Source organism: Dermacentor albipictus, chromosome 7, assembly GCF_038994185.2.
Source record: "Dermacentor albipictus isolate Rhodes 1998 colony chromosome 7, USDA_Dalb.pri_finalv2, whole genome shotgun sequence".
Taxonomy (NCBI): domain Eukaryota; kingdom Metazoa; phylum Arthropoda; class Arachnida; order Ixodida; family Ixodidae; genus Dermacentor; species Dermacentor albipictus.
The window spans coordinates 2,718,572-2,734,316 of record NC_091827.1 but is presented as its reverse complement, the minus strand read 5'-3'; the positions used below and the strand labels follow the sequence as shown (position 1 = coordinate 2,734,316).

The 15,745-nt window shown below is 50.4% G+C and overlaps 1 protein-coding gene across 1 annotated transcript in view; it reads right to left on the bottom strand.

Annotated features, from left to right (window-relative positions):
* LOC139047655 (thyroid receptor-interacting protein 11-like) overlaps positions 1 to 15,745 on the bottom strand; it is a 188,604-nt gene that overhangs the window by 95,736 nt on the left and 77,123 nt on the right. The gene's annotated exons all lie outside the window — the stretch shown is intronic.

The window sequence follows — 15,745 nt, the reverse complement described above, 5'->3', positions numbered from 1 at the left end:
GTTACTTTAAGTGGCAGTATTCTGCCTAACATTTCTGAACATAGCGTTTGTCCCGCATCTAGTCGCGCTACCATCGTGCTGCCTCTGGCGCGATTTTCGTTCCAAGTTTCGCGACCGATATACAGGGCGTTAACATATGAACCCGACAGAAGCGGGTAGAGTCGGAATATGCAGTCGATGTAAACGCCATCCGGTGGGGCTGCGAAAGCCTCGAGCCCGCCCGACCTACTTGCCGCAGCGCAGGTGCGCCGCCGACAGCGGGAATCGGTATCGGGACAAGGACAACAGGCACAGTGCGGTGCAGCCTCAACGGTGGCCACAGTTCGAACCACGAAGCAGAGCTGTTCCCGGCGGAACGCACCTCGGCTGGGCCGCCAGAAGCGAGTTGTCGGCCAGCCCGGCTCGACCCGCTCGCGTCGCTATGGCGGGCTCTCGTGACGCGTCCGCTGGTTTTGCAAACGTGACATGTTGCACGGAGGTTGTTCTGCAGCAACGCCATCTGAATCTGTGCTCTTATTGTGATGGTAATTATATGGACACTCCAGGCGATGTCGGCGTGAGTGTGTTCGTAACTTCGATATGCTGTATAACAGATATGCTACATTATTGAAGCGCCAGGTTGTCGCACGTGCTACACAACAGCCGCGTTCGCGGACTGCAGTCGAAGCACCACGCTGTATACGCGAGCCTCGTCAATGCCCCTTTCTCTCGTGCATGGCACAAACACCCATTGCAGCTGAATCACTAAATAAGTTTATGCGCCGATAAAGCGGTCTTTCAAAACTACTTTTTGTTCGCGGTAATAGATTGATCATTAGAAGAGGAATTTCAAGGTCAACAAAGTTTGCTTTTAACAGCGGAGCTGTTTAAGCTTTAGTTCCGCCGTGGAGCGTTACCAGAAACCTCCGACTAGCTGTGCGCCGCTTCGCGTTGCCTAGCAATTACCAGGGAGAGCACAGAGCCACGTAACCTCCTCGCACCCCACGCGCGTAGGGCGGAGTCATGACGTCACAGGCGAGCTCGGAACCGCCCACGCGGCGACACACCTCTCACTTCCTCTACTCCGTGCGTACGTGCTGCTGCCATGGGAAGACCGAAGAAATTCCGGACGCCCGAAAAAGAAGCGGCTTATGGTACGTCCACACTAGCGACAAAAACGCGCGCGACACACCGCGAGCGGCGAGCGGTGCTGTCGCGCGCGGCAAGATTCACGAAAAGCGGCAGCAACGCGCAGCAAACGTGCGAATGGGTGCGAGACCCATTTTTCGCGGCAGACGCAAAACGACCACCAATCAGAAGCGAGCCGCTTTACGATGGATGGATGGATGGATGTTATGAGCGTCCCCTTTGGAACGGGGCGGTGGCTTGCGCCACCAAGCTCTTGCTACTATGCTGTCTAATATCCTACCTAGGTTAACCAATGAAAAAAAAAACACTATGAACTACCACGTCCAAATTTTCTGATACCCTATTGCGAACTGTGCTTTTGTACGTCTCCGTCCTTTGTCGTTTCTCTACTTTTCTTCCACCAATCCTCCAATCGCCTCTTACTGATGTCTATTGCGGACCTGTTTGCTTTACCACTGCTCCCGCTGAACCCAAGGGCTTCAAGGAGGCCAGTGGTGCCTAAATCGACCGCTGGATAGGCGTCTTCACATTCTAATAAAATATGCTCCGTCGTTTCCCTAGCTTTACCGCAGCAAGCACACGCTTCTTCTTCCTTCTTATATCTCGCTTTATAGGTGCGTGTTCTAAGGCATCCCGATCTCGCTTCGAAAAGTAATGAGCTTCCCTTTGAGTTATCATAAATGGTTTCTTTCCTAATTTCGTTTTCTCCCCTTAAGTAGTTACTCATGGCAGGTTTCTTTTCCATTGCCGCCACCCATGAGATTAATTCAGCCTCTCTGACTTTCCGCTTGACCTTCTTTGTTGCTGTGTTGCCCACCCCACAGGCCGCATACTTGCTGGTAAGCTTCCTAGTTCTTTTCCTCCACTGTGAATCAATGTTTTGCCTGTACAGATACCTGCAACGCTAGTACGAGCCGCGCTGTTGTGGCGCCACCTGTCGCATAAGCAAAGAATCATAATCTATGGGCTCTGAGACTGAACAGTGACACGCGCGCCGTAAAATCTCAGAGGCCATTTCCAGTCAAGGGGGCTGTTTTTGTTAAGCCTTACCACACCGCCACTGAGGCGTCGACGAAGAATTCGCCTCGCAATGGAGGCGTTTTTGGAAACCGTTCGCGGATATGCGTGCCTCTATGATAAATCGGGCGTCGGACAAGGAGCTGCGCGCCACCCGCTGGCACATTATGGACAGCAGTTTGGCATGACAGGTGAGTAATTGGTGAAGGCGGGGAAGCAGAGTGTGCGCCTGGCCCTCTGTGTCCCTGTACCGCACCCAAAACTTTCTCGTCCGCTTTCTGGCACGTCGGCGTCGCACAAGTAAAGAACGAATAAGTATTATAGTGTTCACAGTCACCAGTAGCTCCTCGTCCGTATCCGACATGCCTGAGCGTGTCCGGCAGTGGCGCAAGAAAACACAGACACTACCGATGGAAGACGAAATGGGCAGAACGGAGAGCGCGTTGTCACGAGAAGTATCGAATGGAACGAGACAACGCGGGACTCCACGGGCCGCTGCCGCGTGCCGCAAAACGCGACTGTGCACTTGCCCGCGCACGCGTCTGCCGCGCGGGCGCTTGTCGCGTGCGGCGTGTCGCGCGCGTTTTTGTCGCTAGTGTGGACCAGGAAGAGCGTCGTACTGCCAAGCGAGAAGCGATGCGTCGCCGCCGAGCTGACCCGGAACACCACGCCGAAGCTGCGGCTGAGAAGAGGCGACGCTGAGTCGAGGATACCTAGTTTTAGTCCAAGGAACGCGAAAGTCGGCGCCTGAACGCTCGACGTCGCCGAGAAAGCGATCCCGGCCTGCGACTTCTCGATAACTTCCGGCGTCAAGCACGCCGAGGCAACAAGTTAGAAAAACCTAGAAACAACTTAGCCATGTCTACCATAACCTCGCAAAACCTAGAAACGACTTAGCCAAGCCTACCAACAACTTAGCAAAACCTAGCATAACCTCGAACAACCTACATACAACTTCGGCAAGCCACGTAAAAGCCAGGTGATCACAAGCTCCGCTGTTGACTCCAGCCTTGCAGCACTAGTGGAAGCTGCATGCGCACGCTTTTTTATTTTGGCGCCGAAAATTAGCCACAGCTCCCATACGTCAGTATTTTACGTCGAAATACTTGAAGTTATGGTTTTCCATGTATTTTTAATGCGTCAGCATTAGGACTGTCAAGATGGAAAACAGTATATGTGTGAAGTGTGGGAAGCCGCTCACGTGGTTAAGGTATGTATGTATGTATGTATGTATGTATGTATGTATGTATGTATGTATGTATGTATGTATGTATGTATGTATGTATGTATGTATGTATGTATGTATGTATGTATGTATGTATGTATGTATGTATGTATGTATGTATGTATGTATGTATGTATGTATGTATGCCTTGTTAGGGAGCAACCAAGAATGGCGCCAGTCAGAAGAGGATTTGCCGGGTGGAATCGGTCTCGACAGCCGTCTTGTTTGTGGATCGTTGTGCCTCCTGTAAATATTGTAGATACATCTTTATTTGCGACTTCTGCAACGTAACAAATTGGTGAGAGGTGCGGGGTCCCCACGAGAAACAAACAGAGCTCCGTAGACTGGACAACACGACGGACGAAACCGGACCCGACATAGCACGGCCCACATCAACCCCGGCGGTTGTGCTGGCTCAGCCGCGAGGTCCAGGCACGTTCTGCGGCAACAACCACCTCGACGAGGAAGACTGCATCGCCACACATGAGCGTGTAAGTGCCCGCAACAAATGGGATCCGACCACTATGTTGGCTAACTTGCTCTTCTACCTACAAGGCACGGCGAAGGCGTGGTACATGACAACCACGAGGAAGAGCTTTACGACTGGGACACCTGCAAACAGAAGCTGAGGGAATTGCGCGGCCATGCCTCCGGGCGGAAGACCACCGCTAAGAACTAGTGACTAGCGCCAAGACGTCCACAGAATCATACGTCTCTTGCACCCAGGACGTGCTGGCTCTGTGCCGTAAGGCCGACAGCAATATGGCTGAGTCAGACAAGGTTGCGCACGTACCGAAAGGGATCGCTGACGATGTTGCCAACCTACTCATGTTCAAAAATTGTGAGACAGTACAGGATATCATAAAAGAGTGTCAATGCTTTCACCAGGCCCAGAGCCACCGCACTGCAACGCCGTTCGCACGTCGGCCGAACACAGCTGCGACCTCCTCTTGTGACGACAGGAGTGCAGCGATCACCATCATCAGATGACCTGACGCGCATAGGGCGGCGAGAACTTGAAGCCATGGCACCTGCAGCCCTTTCTCTGTTTCCCGCCCCTGTCAGCCGAACAACTTGCCTACAGCACGATTTCTGCAGGCAACAGTCCGCGAAGAACTCGCTTATCTTGGAGTTCACTGTGCATGTGCCGTTGCCGCTTCACAGCTGTCTCATGCTCCAGGTCCATCGACTGGTCCGCGGTATCCCGCACGCTACCGAAATCCATCCGAGTGGCGAACCGCAGACGATCGGCCAATGAGCTTTGCCTTCCGGCATATCGGTGACGTTACTCGCCATCGTAACAACCGTACTATCTACTCCCCTCTGCGACCGCCATTCACCACTTGTTATGGTCCCGGACGAAGCGAGCGTCGTTACCAGCCTGCATTGGCGCCGCAGCAGCCAAACAGTGACCCTCGCGCTTCTTGGAACGGTCCCTCGTCGCCATTCCGACGTCACCAGTCCCGTTCGCCACCAGCTCGTTGACCACCATCCCAGATGCAGCCCCGACGCCCGTCTCCGGAAAACTAAGCGATGCAGCTCCCGGAGGTGACACTGCATTGACGACTCGACCGTAAAACCATCTCATCACTGTGCCGACCAAACAGAACTTGATGGACGTTTTAGTCCGTGGCGTCTGCGACCGAGCACTCATTGACACTGGTGCGCACGTATCCGGGATGAGTGCCCGATTGCGCCGACGCCTGAACAAATTTCTCACACCAGCTGCATTACGTACCCTCCGCGTCGCCCACAGAGGAACGCCTAGCGTGCTTGGTATACGTGCACCACTCTCGCACTGGCATCGCGGGGCTCCTAACGGCTGTTTGGTTTGCCGTTCTAGAACAATGCCTTTAGGACGTTGTACTGGGCTTATACTTTTTATCGTCCCATTCAGCCCCTTTTGACTGCGCGTCTAATGTCATTCAGCTTGAACAGCGCCACGGCTGCTATAGTCCACCAGTCACACAACCACTGTTATGCTCTACCAAAGACAACAGCGCCCCAAGCCACTTGTTGCCCCCCCCCCCCCCTTGTCGCCCCAAGACACTACGCACGTCACTCTACTGTCGTTCCTATCTGTTCCTGACGGCGTCTATGTACCACGTCCCACCACTGACATACTGCTTGAAAAAAATTTGGCCGTTCCCCATACCATGTTCACTGTTACAAGCAATCAGACTTCCCTCTCTGTCGTTCATTTTAACTGCTCGACTCAAATTGTTCCCACAGGCATGTCACTGGGCGACATCTCACCCTGTGAACGCTTGCAAGATGTCTACTCTTGATGCCGAAATTCCGTCGCCCTCTACAGGAGCCTCCGACTCACCGACTCTCACAGACGAACTTAACAAGATGATTGCACCTGATCTTCTTCAGGCACAAAAAAGCTGCCGACTCCGCCGTCTCTTGTAAACTTATCGCGACATCTTTTACCTTGACGGCCGCCCTTTAGTCCAGACATCGGCGGTCACCTATCGTATTTACACCGGAGACACCAATCCGATACACCACCGGCCATACAGTGTTTCATATGCTGAACGACAAGTGATACAACGACAAGTCAATAAGATGTTGACAAAAGGCGTTATCGAGCCATCTTGCAGTCCCTAGGCGTCCCCTGTTGTCCTTGTCAAGAAGGACGGCGGCTGGCGCTTTTGTGTGGATTGCAGACACCTCAACAAAATCACACGCAAGGGTGTCTACCCCTTTCCGCGTATTGATGACGCATTGGACTGCTTGTACGAAGCCAAGTACTTTTCATCGATAGACCTCCGATCAGGGCTATTGGCAAATATTGGTAGATGACATGGACCGTGAGAAAACTGCCTTCGTAACACCTGACGGCCTCTACCAAATTAAGATTATGCCGCTCGTCCTTTGTAGTGCCAGGCAAGCTTCGTAAGAATGATGGACTCCTTAATTCGCGGCTATAAATGGTCCACATGTCTGTGTTACCTAGACGACGTCGTAGCCTTTTCACCAACTTTCACGAGTCATCTAACGCGGCTATAGGCTATTCTTGCTGTTTACCGACGCGCCGGCCTGCAACTGAACTCACCTAACTGCCATTTTGGACGTCGTCAAATTACCGTCTTTGGCCATCTCGTCAGTGCCGCTGGCGTTCATCCCGGCCCTGACAAGATTCGCGCTGTCCAGAACTTTCCTGTTCCGTCTCCCGCCGCAGAAGCTGTTGGGCTATGCTCGTATTTCCGTCATTTTATAAAGAATTTCGCCGAAACTGCTCGCGTACGCATAGGCTTACTTAAGACGGATGTTCCTCTCACATTGCGCCTTCTTCAAACCAAAGCCTTCTCCGCCCTCGTACGCTTGCTCACGGCACCTGAATTGCTGCCTCATTATGATCCAACTGCCGCCACTGAACTTCACACGGCTGCCAGTGGCCCTGGAATAGGGGCTGTACTTGTTCAATGGCATCGTAACGCAGAGCGCGTAATTGCATACGCCAGCCGCCTCCTGTCACGCGCTGAGAGGAATTTTTCAATCAGCGATCGAGAGTACTTGGCGTCAGTTTGGGCTGTAGTCAAATTCCGCCTCTACTTGTACGGCCGCACATTTTCCGTGGTTACCGATCACCACGCCTTGTGCTGGCTCTCCTCACTTAAAGACCCCAATGGACGATTGGGTAGATGGGCGCTACGGCCCAAGAATATTCACTGGCTGTTTTACACAAATACGACCGTTTGCAAAAGGACGCCGACAACCTCTCCCGTCATCCTGTCGACCGCCCTGAATATGATGCCCATGACACAGACTCTTGCGGCCTGACCATTTCCGATCTGCACGACATCCGCACTGAACAACAGCGTGATGACTGCATCCTACGTGTTCTTACCGATCGTCTCAATTCTGGACAGCCCACGCTGCCCATGTTTGTGCTCCGCGACGACATACACCCCGAAGGGCCAGAATTTTCGCTCGTTGTGCTACGCCATCTCCGGACACCAGTTCTTGAGCAGTGGCAGCATGGCGCCCCTGCCACCTCGGCGTTTCGCGTAATTACGACCGCGTACACGGCGCAGCTGGCCCCACCGATGTGAACCCCTCCTTCGCGTCGATCTTCTCGGCCGATGTCGAAATCTGGCAATGAGTGGGTCGTTGTCGCCACTGATTGCGCGACCCGGTACGCGACGACGCGAGCTTTGCGCACAAGCTGTGCGACTGAGGTGGCAGATTTCCTTTTACATGACGTCAGCCACGGCGCACCGCAGCAGCTCCTCCCTGATCGCGGCCGCACCTTCTTGTCCCGAGTAGTCGAAGCATTTAAATCGACACGTCTGCATATTTTCATTTCATTTATTGATACTGTGAATCCCATCAGGGATTGTAACAGGAAATGCTGTATGGGATACATAGGAACATGGTATAAGGTGTTACGTACTAAATCTTATACAATAAAGAATTTGGGCATATAACAATTTGATTACGTGATTATGCAAGAGAATAACAAGAACGAAGAGGATATGACAACAATAATTACAGTTGCAGAAACCAGTTGCAGGGTCAGTATTGAGGTAATAACAGTCACGCAACAATCAAGGTTACAATAATGCCAACAAGAAAGGAAATATATTGCGTCATTGCCGTAATTTTATTCAAGCACAACACCGTTAAAATAACAAGGCAACAAAAACTACGTAAATAATTAGAAGAATTATTGCTGCAATACGTATAGTTGACCCGAAATCAGGGTACCAAACATACCTAAGGATGAGCTGTCAATGAAACCTGTGTTAAGATTATTCCATTCGCATGTCGCCCTTGGAAAAAATTAGTATTTGAAAATATCAGCGCGGAATGAAAATTCGCTTAATGTGTGTGTGAGTTTATGACGAGTTAATCTATTCGAGGACGTTGATATGTATTTCATAATAGGCAGTTTGAGTTGATTGTGTATTAACTGATACATGATTTTTAGTCCAGCAAGCTTGGCTCTGTTATCCATGGTTAGAATTCTGCCCGTTTCAGCAATGCTGTTGGTGAGTTTGTGATGGAATGTTTATTATATACGTACGTCAGCGCTTTTCGTTGAACCCCTTCAAGTTTTTTAATCAGCTTGTTAGTAAACGGGAACCAAACGGTGTTGGCGTACTCTAGAACCGGTCTTATAAGTGTTTTATATGCGAGTAACTTTCTTTAAGATGGTGCTAGTTTAAGGCGTCTGTTAATGAAGAATAGCTGTCTTATTGCGGTTGATTTGATATTGTTAACGTGAGAATACCAGCTGAAGTCAGATGTTAGTGTCACACCAAGGTACTTATGCTCATGAACAGATGCAAGAGGAATGTTGTTAAGGGTGTACTGGAAGGCTGATGTATGTTTTGTTTTTTCTGGTTACAGATAATAGAAAGGATTTCTTTAGATTGATATCCATCTGCCGGTCTTTGCACCACTGGGAGACTGCTGCTATGGCAACATATTCGTCAGAGAAGCGTAGGCTAGCGCTGGCAGCCTTCAACAACGGCACGTATACGTACGTTTATAAGGCGTCACATCGGCGCTCATCACTTCTCGTGCTGACACTGTAGACACGAAAAAAATTGTTTAAGAACACCGATGCGAAAGCTGAAACACGGAGTGATTTATCCGCGTTGATTCCCGAGCCCAGAAGACGGGCCGATAGCGTGCAGGCGGGCCCGGCGGACGCGCTTCGGTGGAAGAGCTGGCGAATGCTACAAAGTGTGCGGATTTGAGCCTCAGAAGCCTTTGTGCGTTATTCTTTAGCAAAGTGGAAGAGCACGAATCGCCTCAGCTTTCTCATCGGTTCGATAATACCAATCAGCGGTAGGCTTCGGGGTCCGTTCGAACGCGTCTGAACGACTACTCGGTTTCGTGTCGGCTCCGCAACACTGTGAGAACAGCGCGCAGTGATCGGTTGCGTACGAACAGCTAAAAAGCGAGTCGCCCTCTGTGTTTCGTGATTTCGTTCAAAAATGCAGCTGTCCGCTCAGTCAAAAGGGAAAATGCAAAACACGAAAGTGATCTTCATTGTCCAATATATGCATGCATAACAGGGCAGCTCACGCGCCTTTATTCCAAGCTGCGACACGAAACGGACCCCAAGATATAGCGTTATTCAGGACAAGAGAGTAGTATCAAGCGATGAAATTGTACAAAGCATTTATTATTCAGCAGCGCCTATCCTCCTTGCACACTGGAACCAGTGCGGCACAAACGCAACCGTCCCCAGTGCGAACCGGCGAACTGCAGCGAGAAGAACCAGCGGCGTCACGGCAGTGGAACCAGCGCGTATCCATCACTGGTGTCCCAGCGACTGCCAGCGAGCGCCCCAGGTGCGAAGCAGTGTCGAATAACGCGCTGGTCTCACACCGGAAGGCACTGGAAGACGCTGGTTCTTGCGAGAGGAAAATAGTTTACGCCCTTTCACGCGTTCCCACAACAGTGATCGCCATCGCTTGATTTTCCGTTTTTTTTTTTTTTAAATGCTGCGCTCGCTACTTTCCCGTCGAGAATGTTATGCCACACGCTGATAACGCGTGTGCCACCTGGACGCGCTGGGTTGCGCGCAGATGGCGGGAGTCTTCTCGTGCGGCCCGGCTGCACAAGTCGCTGCTGTGGCGCCGTTTGCTACGGCGCACAACTCCACGCGCCGCCTGTTTTCGAACCGTTTCGGCAATGTCCCAGCTAAATGTGTACGAAATGGGCACACGGCCTGAATACACTCAAGTGCGTTTTCTCCCCAAAAATTGTAAAAAATACTTCCTGCTAACTGTTGTCTTGCTTCTTGCTCAAATTCGCAATTTGTGGTGTCGACATAATACTTGACACTGCCTGTCGCGAAGAGGAATTGTCTTCGTCCGCATATCCCTGCAGCGGCGCCACGACGTTGCCTTCCGGCGTTCTGAGCTACGGCGACTACGTTCGAAGGCATGCCACGAAGTACACATTGGCAGAGGGACGCAGACGAAAGGGCATTCCCATTTCAAAGACATCTTAACGAATTAAAACCACTTTTTCGTATCGGGTACCTGGATTTATAGCTGTTTTCGTGGGCGGATCCCGAAGATAAAGCAATCTAAATAACTGGGCCAATTTTCTAGCTTTTTTTTTTTCAGAAACACCGATAGATAACCCATTCCTGACAATACCACTCCCGGCATTCATGATCCTCAAAGAGCCGACCGTCCGAATCACTCCGAAGGGGTTTGCCCTCAGCGTTCCAGGTGTGATGTTTTAAATTGCAATACCATTCATGCAAACACTTTATTTTTGTAATTTGCAAAATGAGAAAATGTTTAGCTCGCTCACTATTACGATCCTTGTTTTTTGCAGTATTCTCGCTCTTTATTTTTCTTGTTTCCGTTCCGTGTTTTACGGGTACTGTGCTTGAAGGCGTATAAGTTAGGCCTAGCAGCATGCTTGGCCCGATAGTGTCACTTCTGCGCTCGAACGCTCGCATGTTATCGGCTCTACGATTGCTTATGCTATACCGATCAGAATACGGGAGAGCTTCGTGAGCGGCTTGCTTCGCCCCCTTCCGCTGCCCTGTCAACCACGCCGGACACCATGCGTGATCAGAAGGTCGTCGACCTTCTGTTTGAAAGTGACGATGACTGTCCGTTCGACGGTTTTCACGACGAATGAATTCAGTGCTATTAAACGCGTGTTCATTCTTTGGCTGCTATACATTTTTCAACTTTTTTTTTTTTTTACTGCACACCGCAAGTTATCCCACCTCATATTTTCACTCGATCTTTAGGTGGGCTATCACTCGGTATCTTACGGTAACTAAATGAGCAAGCACGGTGTCACGCGCAATGCAAACCAGGGCCGCTATCTTGTACACGTTCGAAAAGCCGACGTTCGATTTCGCCTCGCGCGATGGTCCAGGCTGCGCCGATATCGCGGCCTAGGCCAATCTAATCCAATCGCGTGAGGCGAAATCGAACGTCGGCTTTTCGAACGTGTACAAGATAGCGGCCCTGGGTGCATGTCACTCGAAGACCGCGGATACTCACTATCAGAACGCCTACGTGATGAAGAACGGCAGCAGCAGCAGCGAGCGAATTGACCTTCGCACTGCCTCTCGCTCCAACGCGAACAATGCGCGCGAGAGCAAAGCGCACGCGAAGCCAACGTTACTAGACTAGGTTCTGTTTTCAAACTCCCGTGACTGCGTGGACCCACCACCGATCGTCGCATCTCGTGGCGCTGCTGTCGCACTTTGCTCGGTCAGCACGGCGCGGACAGGGCGACGAAGCACTGTCCGCTGTTTTTTGTGTTTTGGCGCGTTGTATATATGCGTGTTTTGCTGCAGTCTCGGTGCATTTTTGCGACACTCTTATGCGTTTTAAATGCCGCGTGCGTTTTGAAGAGTTTACGGGCCGTATCATCCAATTTTATTTAGTGACGCGAATGCATATTTATGCTCCGTTCCTGCTGCGATAACTTACTTTGAATGTGCAAGTCTGCTCGCAAGGGAGCAAAGCTCACGTAGGTTTCAACATTGCACTTGTGAATGCGGTGCTCTGATGAAAGAAATACTGCTAGCTTAATTTTTTTTTTTTTCTGTTGCGAAATGAAGTGCTGAGAGTGTGTATATACCGTGTGTCCCAGCTAACTTCAGCCAGAGTTTTAAAATATGCGAATGCCGCGTAGCTGGGCACAACCAAGGTAATGTTGTTTGCCGTAGCTTTGAGACATTCAAATTATTATAAATCCCCCTAGTTAGGTAATGCGTATTAATTAATAATTATCCAATAATTGTTAGAGTACTTCTTAATTCACTCATTAGTAAATTAGTTCATCTAGTTATGTAATTCGTTGCCACCACCATAGGTCGATGCTTCAACTCTCACCAACGACCGTGGGTTCGAGTGCCTTAACTATATTTTAATTAACTGTGCCTTAATTAACTTCGCCTAAGTCACCCTGCCTTGACTGGCGTCGTGAACTGCCTCGATTGGTTCGCTTGGGCTCCCGTGACTTTTTTGGACCATCGTGTGGTCGCGCTAACATCACCTCATGAGTCATACCATGCGTTCGCATTAACAATTAGTACTAAGCAGCAATGGCTGATTACAACTACTAATCAGCTACTTACAGCTACTCATCAGCAACAACTGATTATTATAGAGCGCAGTGGACGGCCGGGGCTGCTGCGGCCCTGGACTAAGGACTCCACAGCGCACGCCGGGGCAGCGCAGCAGCATTTTCACAGCTACGTAAAGTTTTTTAATCAATCTCCTAAACGCGAGACTATGCAAACATTTAAAGACGCATCGGTGAAAGCACTTGGTGGTGGTGGTGGTGGAAAAACTTTATTAATTATTGAGAGGGAAGAGGGGAGTAAGGAAAAGGGTATGGTGGGAGGGAAGCGGTTGGGTGGGTCTCTATTCCAGGACACCAGTGATCCTGGCTACTCTCTCCGCCTGGTCCAAGAGGCCCCTTTGGGCCCCCAGCCCCGGCCGGGCGAGGAGGATCTCCCACGGCTCCCTATTGTAGGCAAGCATCTCAGGCGAGTTCGCTTCTCGTGGTCTTTCTGTACATTCCCACGTCACATGTGGCAGCGACGGCCATGCACCGCACCATGGACAAGCGCTGGCATGTAGTGTGGGATTTATGTGGTGTGCTCTTCCCAAGTGGGGATAGGTGTGCGTCTGTATTCGTCTGTATGCGCGGGCTTCTTGTACCCCCAGTTGCCGATGCGGGGGGGGGGGGGGGGCAAGGCGCTCTCTCGTGCGACGTTGGTGTTCGAGGATGTCTCGGGCTGTAAGTGGACAGTCTTGGAAAGGGCTGTGGTTCCCCGCTCGGTTTGTGAGTTCTCGAGCTAGGGAGTGTGCCCTCTCATTGCCTGGGATGCCCTCGTGTCCTGGACACCATATGATTGAATGCTCTTCGTGGAGCGCGTCGCCTAAAATTCTCAGCGCGATTCGTGGCAATCTGCCTTGCACGTACATTCTGCATGCTGCTTGAGAGTCGGAGATAACCAGTGCCGAGTGCCCGGTGCTGTCGCTGTGTTTGATTGCCATCGCGATTGCTGAAGCTTCCGCAGTGGCTGTGCATGTTGTATTTATTGAGGCCGTTATTTCGGCTCTTTTCCGCTGGGTGTTGCGAACTGCTACAATGACGTGTCCTCTAGCAGTCCGAGCGGCGTCCGTGTATTGCACTTCTTGATTATTTCCAAAGCTTTTGATGAGTTGCTTGGCTCTGGCTTGTCTTCGGCCTTTGTGGTATTCGGGATTCATGTTCTTTGGTATCGGTGTGGCTTGTATTTGCTTCCTGATGGGGCCTGGTATCTGATGGATTTGGTCACTGCAATATTGCGGTTTCACCGAATATCTTAGTTCAGTCAGTAGTTGTTGTCCGGCTTGTGTGAGACACAGGCGCTCTGTCTGATTTATCATAACCGCTGCCTTGAGCTCTTCAAAGGTGTTGTAAACTCCTGTGTCGTGCAGTCTTTCATTTGCGGTGTTCACCGGTAATCCTAGCGCCACCTTGTACGCGCACCGTATGATCTGGTCCACCATCTTGATTTCTGTGCGATTTAAGTTCTGATAGGGAAGAGCATATGTTATCCGGCTGATGACAAAAGCTTGAACGAGTCGTATCGTTTCGTTTTCGTATAGGCCTCTCCCTTTCTTTGTGATTCGTCCTATTAGTCTTGCTATTTGCTTCGTTGTCGCTTTCAGGGTCGCGATAGTGTGATCCGCTCGCCTGTTGCTTTGGATCCAGAGGCCCAACACACGAACCTTGGTCTTTTCTGGAAGCATTCGGTTCTCTAGTTGGAGGTGTAGGTTTGGCCTGTTACGGTAATTTCGTCCATGGACTCTGACCCATTCCGACTTTTCTGGTGCACAGGCCATGCCGTGTTCTGCCACGAAGTTTTGAACGGTGTTGATGGCTTCTTGTAGGGTGCTTTCTTTGTGGCCTAACGATCCCTTGTGCATCCATAAGGTGATATCATCCGCATAGAGCGCGAATTTGAGATCTTGGATTTGATGCAACCTTCTTGCCAAATTGTTCATGCCAATGTTAAACAATAATGGTGAGAGTATAGCTCCCTGTGGAGTTCCTTTGTTGGGGAGATTGAGCTTGGGTGATCGCATATCTTCTAAACCTATCGTGGCAGTCCTACCAGTTAAGAAGGATTTCACGTAGTCAAAAATTCTCTTGCCGCATCCCATTTTTTCTAGTTCCTCCATGATGAGCTTATGCGACATAGTGTCGAATGCGCTCTTTAGGTCCAACGCCACCACTATGTTTTCTTCACCAGTCGCCACGTTGTTTATTACTTCGTCTCTTAGCCTAAGGAAAACATCCTGTGTTGACAGATGTTTGCGGAAACCATACATGTACACCGATAGGAGGTTGTGACTTTCGATATAATCAGTTAACCTGGTGAGTATCACTTTTTCAAACAGCTTCCCGAGACATGACGTTAGTGATATTGGTCTCAAGTTCTGAATAGTTTTCTGTTTTCCCGGTTTAGGGATTAGGACTATGGTGGCTTCCTTCCACTGCTGTGGAATGGTACCAGTTTCCCATATGCCCTTGTTGAAGTAGTCGACTAGTCGTCCGAGTTGCTCATTGCTGAGGTTGCGCAGCATTGCATTGGTGATGCCGTCCGCTCCGGGTGCTGTGTTTCGTCTGATGTCCTGCGCCGCTGCATACAATTCGGCAACCGTAACGGGCTCATCTAGAGGTTTGTTTGCCAGCCCTTTGTAGCTGAGAGATTCGACACTATCGCCCCCTGTGTTAATGTATTTCTCCCTGAGCGCTTGGATCAGTTTATCGGTGTCACCTTTGTATTCACCTACTAGGGTGCGTATCGTTCTCGCTGTTGCCGTCTTTGTAGAGTCCGGGTCTATCATGCTACGTAAGATAGCCCATGTCTTAGCGGTGGATAGCGTCCCTCTCAGTGAATCACAAAATTGGAGCCAATTTTCCGCTTGCAGCTCTCTGGCATACTCATTTGCTTGTTCTGTTAGCGTTGCTATTCTTGCCCTAAGTTTTCTGTTCAGTCTTTGAGTTTTCCAGCGCTTGGTTAAGCTACGCCGGCCCTCCCACAGGTGCAGCAGATGTGGGTCTACTGCAGGTGTTTTCGCGTTAATGGATATGTTTCGTGTTGTGGCTTCGTGCGCGACTTTGAGTTCCTTTGCCCAGTCCTCAGCTGTGTTGGGGGGTGTTGTGGACATTGGATATTTTCTGTATGCCGTCCAGTTTGTGATTCTAGCCTGCTTTGGTGGAAGTTTGAGCCGGGGTGTGGTCATTGAATAACTAATAATATAGTGGTCACTTCCCAGATTTTCGTCTAAATTTCTCCATTGCCCATCCGCTATGTTTAGCGTGAAGGTTAGGTCGGGGTAGGTGTCCCCGCACACGCTATTTCCT